The sequence below is a fragment of the Lolium perenne genome, chromosome 5 (assembly GCF_019359855.2).
Source record: "Lolium perenne isolate Kyuss_39 chromosome 5, Kyuss_2.0, whole genome shotgun sequence".
NCBI lineage: Eukaryota > Viridiplantae > Streptophyta > Magnoliopsida > Poales > Poaceae > Lolium > Lolium perenne.
The window spans coordinates 215,408,111-215,423,925 of NC_067248.2; the positions used below are offsets into that span (position 1 = coordinate 215,408,111).

Here is a 15,815-nt window from a genome sequence, read left to right on the forward strand (position 1 = left end):
TAAAACCTTAAGTCCGCTTTTGCTTATCCTACAACATTTTATGCCGGTAAGTTATACCGGTAGCTAATTATCTTAAGTTTGCTTAGCATATTTGCCTCTGGTTTTGCTTTTATCTTGCACCGCAAAGATTTCCAAATCGTTTCCTCATCCAATTCGATGCATACTTGGTTCTTTTGCCCTGGCTCTGCCTGCCTTCTCTGGGCGTTCTTTGGCGTATGAGCACAAGGTTCTTTCACCAAACAAGCATTTTCTTGAACTGAGAAATAACTTCGAAATTTTGCAAAAAACCGGTTAAACCGGGGTTAGTTAAATTTTTCGGATTGTTCTTTCCTGCTGTTCCTCTTCGCAGTTCATGTGCTTATCCCCTACCGGTTTATCTTGCTTGCCATGAAGCCGGTTTGCGGACAGCAGCAGAGTCGAAGACTCCGGTAGGATTTAGCACACTACTAAACCGGAAAGAAAAAACATTCAATAAGCAATCGGTAAACTGAAAAAATAAAAAGTTACATGTAACCTTATTGGGGTAGTCCCCGAGATTCATTCAAGGTTCCGGCATCTTTTATTCATAGCAATTAAGGTACAAAAAAGGAACTTCTTACAGCACGACTTCAAGAGTAGAAAGGACGCAACAGAGCTACGTTCCATGGACGCTTGCTCTCCTCTCCGGACCTGTCCGCCTTTCCTTTTTTCCACTCCTGTGCATCGATCAAGTAGTATGCATCATTGTGAAGCACCTTGCTTACAATGAAGGGACCTTCCCATGGTGGCAAAAGCTTATGCCGGCCTTCAGTGCGCTGCACTAGGCGAAGCACAAGATCTCCTTCCCGGAAAACTCTCGGGTTAACCTTCCGGTTATGATAGCGTCTGAGGTTTTGCTGGTAAATGGCTGTTCTTGCCAAAGCCAGCTCTCTTGCTTCTTCTAGCAAGTCCACATCATTTTCTCTGGCCTCTTTGACCTCCTGCTCAGTATAGAGCTGGACCCTTGGTGAATCATGAATGATGTCAGTCGGTATGACCGCTTCTGCTCCATAAACCATGAAGAAAGGAGTGTATCCGGTAGACCGGTTTGGAGTTGTTCTTATACTCCACAACACGGATGGTATCTCATCAAGCCAACATCCCGGTGATTTTTCCACTACGTCAATGAGTCTAGGTTTGATACCGGAAAGTACCAAAGCATTCATTCTTTCCACTTGGCCATTGCCTTGTGGGTGTGCCACTGAGCACAAATCCAACCGGATGTTTTTGTCCTCACAAAACCTTTTGAACTCACCTTGAGCAAAGTTGGTTCCATTGTCAGTGATGATGCTGTGCGGGTATCCATACCGCAAAATGACATCTTTTAAGAACTTCACCGCTGTGTGCCCATCACATTTTGCGATAGGTTTCACTTCTAGCCACTTGGTGAATTTATCCACCATAACCAAGATGTGAGTCATGCTGCTTCTTGCAGTTTTGAATGGGCCAACCATATCAAGGCACCAAACGGCAAACGGCCATGTTAATGGTATTGTTTTTAAACCGGATGCTGGGGTATGATTTTGCTTGGCGTACCTTTGGCACCCGTTGCATTTTCTTACCAAATCCTCAGCGTTTTCCAAAGCAGTGGGCCAATAAAACCCATGCCGGAATACTTTTGCTACCAGCGCCCTTGATGAAGCATGATGCCCACATTCTCCTTGGTGAATTTCCTCAAGCATTTCTTTTCCTTCTTCCGGTTCCACACATCTTTGAAGGACGCCGGTAACGCTTCTCTTGTATACCTCACCATTGATGAATGTGTATGCTTTGGACCTTCTTTGTATTCTTCTTGACTCATTTTCGTCAGCCGGCAAGGTGCCGTTGATCAGGAATTCCTTAATAGGTTTAACCCCTGACGGTATCTTTCGAACCAAAAACACCGGTGCATCTATCTCCATGCTATCTACCAGCATTATTTCTTCCGGTATGGGTAGAGCAGTCCCCGAGCTTACCAGAGCAGTCCCCGAGTTTGCCGGTACAGTCCCCGGGTTCCCTTCATCAATATCCATGGGTACTACATGTGATTCCGGTACGAAAATTGATTCCGATTCCGGACTCGGTTTGATCGATGGTGCTCTTAAGTGAGCCAAAGCTATTCCGGGAGGAATTTCTTGCCTAGATGAGCCCAGCTCGGACAAAGCATCCGCGGCTTCATTTTCTGCGCGTGGCACATGGTGAAATTCACACCCTTCGAAAAATCCGGCAATCTTTTGCACGTGAAAGCGGTACGAGGCCATGTTGGCATCTTTCGCATCCCAATCCCCGGAACACTGCTGTACCACAAGATCTGAATCTCCATAGCAAATGATCCGGTGTGCACCGATTTCTTTTGCGACTTTAAGCCCATGGATCAAAGCTTCATATTCAGCGACATTGTTCGATGCCCTGAAATGTACTTGCAAAACATACCGGAGGTGATCTCCTTTTGGTGAGGTGAGCACCACACCGGCACCTAGACCCTCTTTGAGCTTGGATCCATCAAAGTGCATTTTCCAGTACTCTACCCTCTGATCCGGCGGTTTGTATTGCATCTCCGCCCAATCAACGAGGAAATCAGCCAAAGCCTGTGATTTTATGGCATCTCTTCTTTCATATACCGGCACGTATGGTGATATCTGGATTGCCCATTTTGCAATCCGGCCGCTGGCGTCTTTGTTGCACATGATGTCGGAGATTGGTGCTTCACTCACCACCTTCATGGGGTGCTCCTCAAAGTAATGCTTGAGTTTTGTGGCGGCCATGTACACGCCATAAGTCATTTTTTGGAAGTGAGGGTAGTTTTGTTTTGAGAGGGAGAGCACCTCGCTCAGGTAGTATACCGGCCTCTGGACGGTTTTTCCTTCCTCTTCTCTTTCAACCACAACTACTACGCTCACAACCCGGTTTGTTGCCGCTATGTATAACAGCATAGGCTCTCTTTCTAGAGGTGAAGCCAGTATGGGTGCTGTGGCTAGCATTGTTTTGAGCTCCTTAAACGCTGCGTCTGCCTGAGGGGTCCAGACGAACGTGTCAGATTTTTTCATCAGAGCATAGAGTGGTAGGGCTTTTTCTCCCAATCTGCTCACGAACCGGCTTAGCGATGCGAAGCTTCCGGTAAATTTTTGCACATCTTTTAGCTCTCGAGGGACAGCCATTCTTTCTATCGCCCGGATTTTTACCGGATTGACTTCAATGCCCCGGCTTGATACCAGGAAACCTAGCAACTTGCCGGCAGGGACACCGAAGGTGCATTTTGCCGGATTAAGCTTCATCCGGAACCGTCTTAGGTTATCGAATGTTTGCCGGATGTGATCGATTAAGGTGTTCTTTACCTTAGTTTTTATCACAATATCGTCTACATAGACTTGCACATTCTTTCCAATTTGATCAAACAAGCATTTTTGCATACAGCGCTGGTACGTTGCACCGGCGTTGCGCAAACCAAAAGGCATAGTAACATAGCAATAAGCCCCGTGCGGGGTAATGAAGGCAGTTTTTATTTGATCTTCCTTTTTCAAGTGAATTTGATGGAAACCAGAATACGCATCCAGGAAGGACAACAACTCACACCCAGCAGTTGAATCAATCACTTGATCGATTCGTGGCAAAGGAAAAGGGTCTCTTGGGCAAGCCTTGTTCAGATTAGTGTAGACAATGCACATGCGCCACACCTTTGGAGCTTTTGCCTCCAGATTCTCATCTTTTTTCTTTTCGACCATTACCGGATTGGCCAGCCACTCTGTGTGCGTGACCTCCACAATGAATCCGGCAACGAGCAGTTTTGTCACCTCTTCTCCTATGATTTTCCTTCTATCTTCAGCGAACCGGCGCAGTGGTTGCCGCACCGGCTTGGCATCTTTCCGGACGTTTAAAGAGTGCTCAGCCAGCTCCCTCGGAACACCCACCAAATCATCAGTTGACCAGGCAAAGATATTCCGATTCTCACGGAGGAAGCTGACGAGCGCGCTTTCCTATGCTTGATCGAGTCCGGCACCGATGCGAACGGTGCGCTCTGGGTAAGCCGGATCCAGCACAATGTCCTTTGTTTCATTCGTCGGCTTGAATGCTGGTGAGCCCAAGTTTCCACTCATTGCCGCTAGGCTCAATTGTGACGACTGAGCCAGCGCAACAGCTGTTTGCATTCTTTTCTTTTCCTCCGCGATCACCAGTGATTCCGCTAGGTTTGATCCGGCAGACGCAGTTTCCAGCGAGACCTTATAGTTTCCCACCACAGTCAAGGGTCCACGAGGTGCCGGCATCTTCATCTTGAGGTAAGCCGTATGAGTTGTGGCCATGAAGGCTGCCAATGCCGGTCTCCCCAGCAATGCATGGTAGGGACTGTCTAGATCCACCACCTCAAACTCAACATTTTCAACCCGGCAATTGTCACGGCCTCCAAATGCTACGTCCACCCGAACTTTTCCTATCGGGGCGCAGGACAAGCCCGGAACGATTCCGTGGAACGTTGTGCGCGTTGGCTGAAGCATGTTTTCTGTTATGCCCAGCGTATGCATGGTATGCTTGTACATGATGTTTATGCTGCTGCCATTGTCTATCAGCACCTTGCTGAATTTTACTCGAGTTTGCGGCCCTTTCATGATTGGGTCCACAAAAAGAGCATATCCACCCGGATTCGGCATGATTTTGGGGTGATCCTTAGATGACCAGGTAATTTCTTGATTGGACCACATCATATATTTGGGAACCGCCGGCATCACGGCGTTTACCTCCATGGAGCGGCGATGCATACTTTGCCTGTCTGTTGGCTCAGTGACAAAAACAACACAGCACAGATGCGGGTCTTCATAAACATTCCGGCCTAAAGGTGCTGGTGGAGGTGGTTGGTTATCGTTTTGCTCCACCCGGTTAACTTGCTGGTATTGCTGCCGGTTTGGCTGCACCGGTAAGGCGTTTGCCCCGGTAGGTGGCGGTGGCGGCGGTAGCTGTTGTTGCCGCGGCATGTCTTGTGGTGGTTGTGCATCTTTTACCGCTCCCTTTTGCATCAAGTATTTTGTCCAGGTACAATCCTTCGTCAGGTGGTTTGACGGGTGTGCCGGATTCGGTGTGTGCCACCGGCATGTCTGGTCCATGGCAGCTTCCATGGTGTATTTTGCGGGTTCTTGCCAGTTTCTTTTCTGGACCCAGGGTTTCTTTTCCACCCATTGTTTCTTAGGACCCGCCCATGGCTGCGATCCGGTTCTTTGCCTCTGACTGCCGCTGGCCTCAGAGTTTTCCTGCACAGCAGCAACTTGCTGCGGACCGTACCTTCGATCCGGAAAATCTTCTCTTCTTTTGTTATTCCGGTTATCCCGGTGTTGCTCTTGGCGTAGCTGTTCCGGCTCAGGTTGCACTGCCGGCTGCATTGGGTCTCCCAACGCATAGCTATCCGCCACACGTATCATCTCTGCCAACGTTGTCGGCATGTTCCGCTGCAGCTTTTTCCACAACGGTGAACCTCTTCTGCACCCACTGCTAAACCAAGCAATGGCCTGTGCCTCGATTACTCCTTCACAGGAGTTCCTTGTAGTGTTCCACCGGGCTAGATAATCCCGGTCCGTTTCGTTTGCGCGCTGTACGCACAGAGCAAGTTGCTGCGGCCTGTTTGGCCTTTGATAGGTGCTGCTGAAATTGCTCACAAAAGCCTCCTCAAAATCCAACCAGCCGTTTATGCTTCCTGCCGGCAAGTTATTTAGCCAGATTCTTGCCGGTCCAACCAAGAATGATGGTATGATTCTCACGGCCCAACGCCGATTTCCTCCTCCTGCTACAGTTCCTCCACCGCCTGCGACGTATACCGCGGTCACGTAATCCGCGAGCCAATCCTCCGGCTTCGTAGTGCCATCGTATGTTTTTGTGTCACGGGGCAACATAATGTTGCGAACCGGCGGTTTTTCTCTCATGATCCTTGGGCCAAAGCACTTTGGGCCTGGAGGACCTTCCTCCTCGATCATTTCTAACAAGTACACTCTATCCAAATGGTGCCTCGCATCCCGTTCCGGTAAGTATCTCTCTCCCAAACGTTCCCCCAATGGGTTCCGGTATGCTGCTGGTCTTGCAGAATCAGCTTCATCATAACATTCCGGTACCGCGGCCCTTGCCTGCCGGTACCTTGGGGGATCTATTTCCTCCTCATCGTGCGCTGCCCTTGCAGCTCGATAATTTTGCCCGGTCTCATATCTACCGGCATGATTGTTTCCGGCGTAGCCTCCTCTGGCGTAGCCTCGCTCTGCCCCTTGGCTTTTTCTACCGGCATCATGTTGCCCGGCTTGTTGCTTTCCGGCAAGAACCGGATCATACACAGTCATCTGCTGCGCATTCACTTCCTTTTCTCTTCTTCTGTCCGGATGGGGGGACGAAGCCTGCCCATGGGACTTGCTTCCGGCATTCTTTGTTGAACGCGCGGATTTTGAGGCCGCGGCCTTGTTTAGCTTAGCCAGCTGCTCAGCGTTCTGCTGCTCAATGATTTCTAGCAGCTCTCTAACACGCTCTTGCTGTTTTGCCAAAGCATCTCCGGAAAGCGACTCGCATAGCTCTACCGCAGCCTTAGCAGCTTTTATAGTTTTATCCGGGCTACTGTACTTGGGTTTTTCCACGATGCTAACAGATGCAGAGGTACTCTTGCCGGTAAGAATTTCTTTGCGCAAATCCTGATCTAGGTTGCGAGCTTTTAGCCGGTTTTCCGGCATCCTAGCAGCATGCGCGCTAACAGAAGCAAAGCCATGGGCAGCGTTGTACTCACGTAGGGTAAGGTTCAGCTCGCGCTGCGCCCGGAGGATATCCTTGCCGCTCTCGAGCACCTTTTGGCGCTGCGCCTCCAGCTCCGCCTGAGCCGCTGCCGGATCGACGTTCTGCGCGATGGGGGTGGCGAGGACGTTCATCGCCGCTTGGAGCGGTGTTTCCGGTGGTGCGGATGATGCTCCCGCTGCGCCTGCGTCGCGCTCCAGCGGTGGCTTAGCCGCACGGGTCGAAACCGCGCGACCAGCACCTTCACCCACAGCCTCTTTTCCTGCACCAACCACACCGGTCATCATTACCTCGACACTGCCGGCGGCGCGGCCAGCACAGAGCCATCTTGGTGGGTCCGGTGCCACCAGCACCGGCGAGAGGCGCTGGCGCACAGGGACGGTGCCGAAGTAGACGCGGTGGCTGCCAAACTCGATGATGCGGCCGTTCTTGGGGAAGATGCCGCCGTTGGCGAAGCAGCCCGCGTTGTCGTTGATGAAGTCCATGGCGTAGATGCGCTGCACGAGCGCGGACACCGTACGTTCGCCGGCGACCTCGAGGATGCCCGCCCGAATGTGAACTCCTTCAAGCGCCACTTCCAGCCCCACGGTGGGCGCCAACTGTCGTCGTGGTGAATGCAGATGCCATAGGATGGCTTAGATTGGGGCCGAATGGACGCTAGAGGATTCGGGGGAGGGTTTGTGATCAGGTGGGATGAACTTCCGGATGGTTTCCTCAAGAACTTGGCCAAGGCCAGAGGTTGAAGAAGAAAGACACAAGGAAGAACTCGCTCTAGATCACTATGTTCATTGATTCTTACAAGTTACAGGTTTGTGTTCCTCTCTGTGTTCCGCGCCCGTGAAGGAGGGCTGCCCCCTCTCCTTATATAGGGGAGAGGGTGGCTTACAGTGCAAGAAACCCTAATGGCATCTTTGACTGGACAAACTACTTTACAAGGCTACTTTACAAAGCTACTTTAATCATAGATGACACCGGGGTCTTCTTTAATCAGGGAGGCTGACGTCCTCCGGCTTCTTTCTTCGTCATCTTCTTCTTTATCGTCAGCCCTTCGTTTAAAGCTACTTTGCTTAGCTCATCTTTGTCTTCTAGCTCTGGAGAGGATCTTTGACCAGCCTTGCCGACAAGCTCTTCCTTCCGGTGGCCCGGTACCTTTTCTATCTGGTTCCGGTATCCCTCCTCTGAGGATACCGGCTTAGCCTGTTCAGCCAAACGCCTATCTTAGACTCCGGCATGAACATCTAACCGGTATCCTGATGGCTCAAACCATCCGGTTTGGCATGCCTTTGGCATACCGGGGGTCATCCCCCCAACAAACTCAGCGGCGCGTGGAAGGGCGTGGTCTACCATGATCCATTCGTGCAGGTGCACGTCGGGCTCAGGTAAACCTGAGCGCCAATTTCTACAGACTTGCCTCATAGCAGAGTAGGCGTCCACGTACTCCTCATTCGCCAGTAAGCATTCGCCGATCTTGTGAAGTGGTCCGTCACCCACGAGAGAGGCCCAGCTCACGGAGGCGCCGCGCTTGGATGCGCCGCCCTCGGAGGCGACGGGCTCGGCGGCGACGGGCTCGGAGGCGACGGGCTCGGCGGCGACGGGCTCGGATGCGACGGGCTCAGATGCGACGGGCTCGGCGGCGACGGGCTCGGATGCGACGGGTTCGGAGGCGACGGGCTCGGGGGTGATGGCCGCCGGCGCATTCTTCTTCTCCATCGCCGGCAGGGCTCGTACGGCGGTTGGGGTTTTTCCTTCGATTTGGAGAAGTTGATGGGACGTGAGAGGCGTGGTTTTGTGCGTGAGCGAGAATGAGACGTACTGTGTGCAGAGGGAGGGAGAGAGGGGCTTACGCGTCCTAAATGCGACCCGCGTCCACTAGTGCACGTTTGCACCGCGACACGCGTCAACAATGGCACGTCTTCCACTTCTGCACCGCAACACGTCCTCGAGTCTAACCTTGGAAATTTAGATATACTCAGGTATACCCTCGAGTCATATACTAGCATTTTTTGTGTGCTCAGTTTTCCCCTTGGATGCTAATACTGGCTAGTGCAATATACTCAGTTTTACCCTCAAGTGGCTGGTCAACAGAGAGTCAACAAATGGGATTAACCAGTTAAATGAGTTATTTAATGTGCAAAAAATTACAAATTGCCACTTCTCAAATCACCTAGTAGCTATGAAGGTGCATGGTTTTCCACAATAAGCCCTACCCAAAACAGCTTTCCCCAAAACATACTTTGTCTGAATGAGGCCATAATTTTCACACTCATGTATATTTGTATTGCAAATAGTTTGAGGTAGGCCAAGATGGGTTTCATTGTACAAAACACGCATTTTTCATTTTTTAAATCTCATATTTGAATTCCTTAGTCTGTTTACTACTCACTTGCCCTTGGTTTCTTGATACTACTCAGTTTTGCCCTCTCCCTTCACAAATTCTCACAGACACCCAACATTGCCCTAATTGGTCTAGCCCATGTCACGCGGATCGTGCCCACCGACCGTTGATCGTATGATTTAACGGGCAGGATAACCCCTATCTCTCTCTAGTCGGGGCCACCATCCTCTCTCTCTCTCTCTCTCTCTCTGTCGGCGGTTAGCTTCCACCCTCTATGTATGCTAAAGGGCGGTTACCCAGTACGCTAAAGTTTGGTTTTCTGCATTATTTTTCACGAGATAAATTATAAACTCTTTTAGGTATTATTTTTCACGCAAAAAATGATAAACCATCACCGATTTGTACTTTTCACGCAAAAAATGATACACCATCACCCATTTGTTGTAGCCATTACTTTTCACGTAAAAAATGATACACCATCACCAATTTATTGTAGCCATTACTTTCCACGCAAAAAATGATACACCATCACCCATTTCTTGTAGCCATTACGGCAAAATGATAAACTATCATGAATTACCATTTGAAGGGATCTCGGGATACTAAATTAGTGTCATAAATGCTACTACTTTTTCCTATATATGTGGTCAAAGTTTAAAGGGAAGTTTGACTAAACACAAAACCTAGATGACTACCCCCACAACGATCATGTCCTCCTTAGGCTGGCCATAGTGCTAGTATCTAAATAGATCTTGTACACACATTTTGTATTGAGATTCTACAAAACAATAAATTTAGAAGATTATGATATTACCCTATAATACCACCCACTATAGTGATAGTATCATAGGCAAATACCATATGCATGATACAACAATATGATACTATGCACTATGACTAGCCTTAATTTATTGTGTAAACCCCCACAAGGCCACAACGGTCACCTCCTCCTTAATTTATTGTGTAAACCCCTACAACGGTCATCTCTCCCTTATAAACACCCACAACGGCCATCCCTTGTGTCAATAGGTTCTGCCTCTCTCTTCTTCGTTCACATACACTTGATCCATTGCCATGGCTTCCACGTGGATTATCATCATTGCCACCACCACCGTCAACACTGCCATTGATCATAGAGGAGTTCTTCATCGCTGCCTATGAAGATCCTTTGGTCAAGAAGGTACGTCCGCGTTCCCACATATATGATGCATGTGATTAATTATGGGGGCTACATGTATTTCGCCCTCCGTTTCGTTTCCAGACTATGTTACTATTGCATAATATCAGTGGCGGAGCTAATAACTAATAACCATGGTGCCAACACATATGGTGAAAATTTGCTATTTTGCAAATAAAACAAAAATTACCACCCTGCAGGTTGCACTTGCATCTGATCTGCCAGTGCATAATACCAGACACTATGATAGCCATAGACATCTTGCATGAAAATTCCACCTAAATTTTTCCATGAAAGAATTAGGCAATAAATGGACTCTATTAATATTACATGTACTACTACTCGGACGACGAAGATACTGACGATGAAAGCGACGACGACGTGAAGCCATGCATTCATCCCCTTTAGATAAGGGAATTATGACCAAGAATATATATGCAGCTTCATATGCATCGATTTAGAGATCTAGCTATATATTATGCATTTAAAAAATTATATCGCAATTTCCACCATGATTCGAGCACCACAGCCTCCAAACGATGCCGATATCGGCATGGTCAGAACGGCTATGCTCGCCGCCACTGCTAGGTCACCGTCGGGAAGCACCATGTTTAGCATAAGATTCACTTTAGATTAAGCTGCGAAAATAGTCACCTGCCATTGGCTGAGGCGGCCCCACAGAGCGGCTCTATATGATATTCTCTAAATAAATAGACGACCCCAGCGGTCATTGGCTGCGAAGGCCCCACAGAGCGGGAATATATAATTTTCTCTAAATAAATAGAAGACCCCACTGGTCATTGGCTGCGGCAGCCCCACAGAGCGGTAATATATGTCTTTTCCTGAAAAATAGACGACCCCACTGGTCATTGGCTGCGGCAGCCACACAGAGCGGTTATATATGTATTTTCTTGAAAAATAGACGACCCCACTGGTCATTGGCTGCGGCAGCCCTATAGAGCGGCCCCATTTGTCATTGGCAGCACCGTGTATATAATCAGGAAATAAAACGGCCCACGCGTCAGCGACAAATGGATGGCTACCCGTCAGCACGAGACGGTCAGAGAGGAACTGCCCTCTGTGCAGCCCCACCTCGATCTGTGCAGCCCCACCCGTCAGAACGGTAACGGTAAGGCCTCTGACCTGACGGCAACCCTCCCGTCCGAGGGGTTTCAAACTAGAGGGAGGAGAAAACTGAGGAAAAGTTAAGAGGCTGGGGAAAACTGAGCACAACTAAGGAACCAGGGGCACGAAAATAAAAATCCCTTATCTTTCTATTCTTAATAGGTGATCCCATTTTGCTGCACATGCAAGGTATCCACCTCATCATGTATCTACAACCAATCCTAGACTGCCACCTCAGCAGTCTTGCCAACAAATCTTTTATCTTTTATCTTTTAATAGGTCCTCCACTGCAAGATTTTCATTGCACCATGTGAAGCCATGTCATCGAGTATTCATCCTCACGTTAAAGCGTTCGACTCGCCCCCAGCTTCCTCCCAGCTTCCTCTTGCGTGGGCTGCTCAAGCTAATTCGTTCTTAAACGTGAATTGACTCTCCTTTATACACGAGCACTTAATAGTCCATTATTAACAAACAAGCTATCCCACGTTCATCCTCAAGAAGATAAAAGGCAGCTGCTGATTACTTCTCCGCTGCCGTAACCCACCATCTCCTAGCCACAAATGCAGATGAAACGGACTCCTTCATTCATCAGCATCCATTACCCTGCAAACGCGGGAGAAACTGCTCCATTTAGTTGTGTCGCTTCTGCCTTGACGTTTAAATACATGATTGTACCGTCATCTAGCGTGCCACCTGCTCCACTGCTCGCATCTTCATCTTTGGCGCCGGTCTTCTTGGAAGGTAGTTGGATGTTCTTATTTCTTAATTTTCAGCCTCCCCTAACATTTCCTATTCTCGAGCTTATGTTCTTGAAATTCTTCATATTGCACTCCAGCTCCGTACATTTGTGTTTTGCCGGCAAGGGCCATTACCAGTTTGTTTCTGTAAAGTTAGTGCTCCATTTCTTCATTGATCTTCTTGCAACCCAGTTCTAAGAGGATTGATCTTCTCAGCTGCAGCCATTTTATGCGAGCTAAGCAGAGGAGTTCTTGCTTCACCCGCCCCGGCCGCATATCGCACGGACAACCTCCATCTCGGCGGTCCGCCGTCAATCACTGCGCCGGTGTGGCCGGATAGTGCGTCATGCCAGCATGTTGCACGTATCGTAGCACAACTTCCATGAACTTCTTGCGCCAGCAGCCAATGTTCGTGGCGAGTGATAGAAATCGGCCGCGCCTGTTGGTAGGGTTGAAAATGAAAGGGAAACTTTCCGTCCGTTTTCGTAGAAAAAGGAAATGGAGAGCAAAAAAGGGAAAAGGAAATGACATTTTGCGGAAAACGAAAGGAAACGGAAGAATCATAAAAGGAAACGAAAATGAAAACGAGGGAGCTGTTTCCGACGGAAACGAAAACGGCAAAGGAAATTCCGGATAAACAAATATGAAATGTTTCCGCAAAAGTAACCTAGAGAGACCCATGTTCTTGGTAGGCCTACATTTACACATGAAAATAGGTCTGCAGGCCACCTACTAATTATAGACAGCCGCCTACAGTCCTGACGACTCATCTCTGTTTGGGACGATTCCACAAGACATCATCCCAACTCCCAAGCGATCGTAGCGATCACGGCTTCTTCCTACAACGAGCGATCAGGCGGTAAAGCGACTGCCCACGAACAGTTTTAGTGTCGACGAAAAAATATTTATGTGAACTTGCGCTTGTCTAAGTGTTAAACTATGTCTGTTACATAGTACTTTATGTTGAATTGCCGCTTGTTAAAATTGAGTGATATTTCTTGTTTTATTGTCTTTCGTTATATGTGCCTTTTCGTTATACATACCAAGGTAATATGCCGCCATTTTATTGTGAAAAATATTCATTTTCGTAATGTATCCGTTCCGTATCCGCTCCATATTCATTTCCGGTGATTTTCGTTTCCATATTCGTTTCCGGAGTTTTCGATTTCGTTTTCGATTCCGTCAAGATAGGTGAAAACAAAAACGATAAGACATAATTCCGTCCGTTTTCGTTCCGTTTTCAACCCTACCTGTTGGGATGCGAGACCTCCACCTTGGTTGTCTAGGTAAGTTCCCTGAACGAATTGAGGGTTGATACGTTATTCACCCCCAATGACCCACCTCTGCAATTGTGAACTGTTATCTTCACTTAATTCTTCAACAGATGTCTCCACCGGACGCCGGCGTCTTGACTCGGATTTGCACATGCTGATCGATTTTCTCCCCTTCTCATAAAGCTGATTACACCATGCAGGTTTATACCTCCTGCTCCTCTTGCTGTTTTGGTGTGGTTGATACTTCTTTGCCCATATATATTTGATTACATGCAAGAAGAGTGGTGTTTAGTTCGACCACAGAATGTAACCAAGAAAACATGTCACTACTGATGTTTATGTTGAACAATCAAATCAGACTTAGCGAACAGTGTTTTGTTGGTATCTGCCTTCTCTTTTGCAAACTTTTGGATTGCTAAATATAAACTTTTGTCAGTGTTCAATAACTAATTTCACAAATTCTTATTGATGGTTCCACTATGAAACTGTACGGTATATCAATTGGCATGCTAATGTTCCACATTACTGCACAAATGACAGTTATGTAGAGTTAACATGAAATTTATTTACTTTGTATGTAGGAAAGGCACAAAATGCAGAGAAATTTATGTATTTGGTTCAGGAGACAACATATAGAATGTTCTTGCCAGGCGTAATCTTTTACTTTGTATTATTTTTTTGCTCACACTGTTATGTACCTAATGTTTCGTTGAGTAATTCTACTCACTTCTATTGTTTTTAATATATAGTTTACTGCTTAAGGAACTTTTTCAGTCCAATCGGATATTTTTCTCGAATAATTTGTACATGACTCTTTGCTCATTGCCCTTGATTTTGATATTACCCTATTATTTCAATATCCTTATTCCCTCCAAATTTTAATGTACTATCTTATACATATTTGCTTACCTAATTGCCGCAGCAACGCGCGGGGTATCATCTAGTATATACTGTTACAAAGTACTAGCTTTTCTTTCTTGTTCCCTGATTAGAGGGGTCAAGACCAAACTAGCAAATAATTCTTATGTTTTATTACTTATAATGCAAAAGAGTAACCAAAAAAGTATATAATACCTTCAGTTTGCAGTTTGTATTTTGCTTATACAAAAACATCAAATGATCCTTTTTAATTTACTAGCAAATGTGCCCGTGCGTTGCACCGGGTAAACAAACCACGCAAATGCACCAGCAAATCATCTGTGATGACACTTCTTCTTTGTGACACCATCGACAAAGGTGCTCTTATTTTCTCCTACTCATGACCAACATAATTAATCGAATGAAAAATAGCAATGCAAAAAAAGTAGACTTCACATTGACTACTTTGTTCCGGACACTACATTTTTATATGACCTTCTCGTCGCAATTTGTTTGTTTATATCTCCGCTCTTGACAATATCATCCGCAATTTTAGCTCCTCTTTGCTACATTGCCAACACATATTTAAGAACACCATAGAACAACACAGTGTACATATTGCAGTCTATAGTGTGTCAGGGACTGTAATTAAAACATTGAATTCAATATATGTAGTATGAGAAAATAAATTAGAGATTCAGGAAATCATAATACCTGAAGCGAAGGGGTAGCATGAAAGATCACAATGTCCAAAAAATTTACGGCCTTGAACAAGTATGACACCTATAGATTACATTATCAAAAAAAGAACCAGAACCAAAGTAGCAAAAATTGCGAAGTAAATCATCAGACAATCCCTATGTTTGCATGGCTAACACATGTAACTATGAAGACAAAATAAAATTGTCAATTGATCTACCACCATTAGTTTAATTTTCTAAAATAATGCGATGACATATACTGAAGCATGAGATCACCGAACGCTAATAATCGCTGAATCTAGATTTTGCCGCTTGTGCAATGACATAACGAGTTCAGCTCACTTTATCAATCTAATCTGCATGACACGTGCAAGAGGTACTTCATTCCAACACGCACTCAATAATCTCAGAGCAGGGCAACGCCGTTGTTTCCAGAGAAGCCCACCCATATCCGTGAGCAGCTGGATGATGGTCTGCTCCTTTTCATTACTTTCACCACCTATCCTGGCACCATGCTGCCTTCGATGGATTCGATCTTATCTGAATACCATGGACTGGCGCCTTGCCGTTCACCTCTCGAGCAGTTTGCAGATCCTTCACCCTGGACGTGCCCACTCAGACGAAGTGGTCGACAAACTCCGACGCGGCGCAGGAGAAGAACGGCTCCCCAGCGCGGTGTACTTGTCAGTTTTCTTCAGAAAACTTGACATCCTCTTGCAGCTCGAGATGGCCTGGTCGACGCGGGTCGGCAACATCCTGTAAACTGACTCAGTCTTTGGCACCTCCTGGAACTTGCTCTTCGAGCGTCCGCCGTCCTTGAAGAAGCGCCACACGAACTCGCTATAGCTCCACAGGCCGCCACCT

The 15,815-nt window shown here is 47.2% G+C and overlaps 1 long non-coding RNA gene across 1 annotated transcript; it reads left to right on the forward strand.

The window, feature by feature from the left end:
* The first annotated feature begins 13,367 nt into the window (after positions 1-13,367).
* On the forward strand, positions 13,368-14,204 carry LOC127298219 (uncharacterized). The gene is made up of 3 exons (XR_007849670.2): positions 13,368-13,404; positions 13,503-13,592; positions 13,974-14,204. It is a non-coding gene; the product is annotated as an uncharacterized lncRNA (long non-coding RNA).
* Positions 14,205-15,815: the final 1,611 nt, after the last annotated feature.